The 2,397-nt window shown below is 37.7% G+C and overlaps 1 pseudogene; it reads right to left on the bottom strand.

Moving 5' to 3' along the window:
* Positions 1 to 825: 825 nt before the first annotated feature.
* Positions 826 to 1,738, bottom strand: LOC145401088 (uncharacterized; annotated as a pseudogene).
* Between the last annotated feature and the right edge of the window lie 659 nt (positions 1,739 to 2,397).

Here is a 2,397-nt window from a genome sequence, read left to right as displayed (position 1 = left end):
AATACATTACAGAGTTGCATTAAAATGGTGAATAAACTTATTAAAACCAGATTCAGGAAATTAATGTTGTACGTAAAAAATAAGTGAAAAGTGAAATAAAAAAAACCTTTACGATGAGACTGAGTCAGAAAGGAAAGGAGGGAGAAACTGGGTTGAAAGAAAGGGGAGAAAAGAGGAAGAGAATACAGAAAAATGAAGTATGCATTAGATACATACCTACGAGTACATACATACAAACATACATACATATACATACATCGAGACGGATATGCACATATGCCTCGAGACACGGATAGACAGACACAGATAGACAAATACTATATACTCATATATATATATATATATATATATATATATATATATATATATATATATATATATATATATATATATATATATATATATATATATATATATATATATATATATATATATATATATATATATATATATATATATATATATATATATATATATATATATATATATATATATATATATATTGTAGAGAGAGAGAGATGTGTAGGGAAGGTGGGGTAAGACGGACCACTTAACACAAAAGAGAGTCTGGAAACCACATTTATTGAATTTCGAGGGTTTCCAAGGGTTGTGGTGATGCTTTGGGGTGTTATATTTAAAATCATCACCTGGTAACAGTTCTTAAAGGAAATGATTGGAACACGAGATTTTACAAAATCAGTGTTTTTATTGTACCAAAAACAAAATCACGGGGTAAGATGGACCCCAGGGTCCATCTTACCCCTCAACCTCATCATAAAGAAACACATCCTTACTGACACAACTCGCACCCAAAAAACCTCTTCCTCATCGTCCTCTATTCCTGCACATTCCTCGTGTGCCAATCCCTTGCATATGGCGCAACAAACCCAACCTTCCCCTTGCACAGAATTACCAAACGTGTCACTGCAATACAAGCACATGGTTGAATCTCCATCTTCATTGTTGCTGTCAGGAGTCCAGGATGGCCCAGCTTTTGCTTGCTTTACTTTTTTTCTTTTGTGTGTGTGTGTTTTTTTAGGTCTTTTTCTTGCTGACGTAGTTGCTAGTTTGTCTTTCCTGTAACATTCTCTCTCTTGGCACTTCCGTGCAAGAGCCAGTTCTTTTTCTTTTTTCTTGTGAATCTCTGACTCTGTCTTGCATGTGGATCTTGTCAGAACAAGAGCTCGCCCTTAGGGCCTGACTGCCTTCTTTCGTACAATGTTGGACACCTTTGGCAAGTGAATCATGGCCTGAGGTGACCTACCCGGCTTTAACAGGCTTCGAGCCACTTTCAGTGTTACAGACCCAGGCAAAACAGTTGGAATTTCCAGCTCGGCAGCTCCTTGCAAGTCAGGCTCATCGACCATGGTCATGATTGGTGGGGCAACTGGGTCATCCGGATCTTCCTCTTTCTCTTCACCATTTAGTGGAATATCAGTAGGGTGGGCAAGTAAAAAATCAGCTTCACCAAAAACCTGGCTACTCAGTGGACACATTCCAGCCATTGATGGCTGTGTTTGGAACAGCAGCTCGCAGATAGGCCTTTCCGAACAATGCACTTAGTTTGTAGATGGTCACCTGTCTGCCGGGATTGTTTCTGAGGAATGTTTCAACAGCCTTCACATAGTAGGCATTCAGTGGTTTCATGAAGGAAACATCGGTGACTACAATATGGTGGCAAAATGACAATCATGACATGGTTGTCCCTCACAAGATTTATCACACATTTCCGGGGCATCCATAGAGAAAGAGAAGAAAATGTTAAGGGTTTGTGAAATATTTAGTGTGAGGGGTAAGATGGAACCTCACGGGTTCCGTCCCCAAAAACTAAAATTCATTTGCTAAACAATTACCAAAACATCCAAATTCTGTATAGCAATTTATGGCACATATTTATCATGCACACACACATGGGCATATCCAGCGTAAACAGTAAGTCATTACAACAAATATTTCAATACGAAAAATCCAGTTTTTTACCTTGTGCAAATAACATCAGCACCACAAAAAAAGACAACATACTCTCTTGAACACACAAAGGCAACTAGACATGGATGCCGCCAACAAAGGCGCATCTGTTTGGTGACGGGGAGGACATCTAGCTACCAATAACTGTACCTCACCCTTTCTGCTTGGTTTTAGAGGGGGAGTTCCATCTCACCCCATGGGTCCGCCTTACCCCACCTTCCCCTATATTATATATATATATATATATATATATATATATATATATATATATATATATATATATATATATATATATATATATATATGTATATATGTATGTATGTATATATTTGCATACCTGTAATAATTCACCGAAACAGGTAGACAGACTGAAAAGTCAGACATGGGCTGGATCAACTGAATGTACAGGAGCCGTCCCGAGAGATTTGT

This window comes from Coenobita brevimanus, chromosome 6 (assembly GCF_032717465.1).
Source record: "Coenobita brevimanus isolate Jiangsu-jjx chromosome 6, ASM3271746v2, whole genome shotgun sequence".
NCBI lineage: Eukaryota > Metazoa > Arthropoda > Malacostraca > Decapoda > Coenobitidae > Coenobita > Coenobita brevimanus.
Note: the sequence above shows the minus strand (reverse complement) of the source record. Positions and strands in the feature narration are given on the sequence as shown.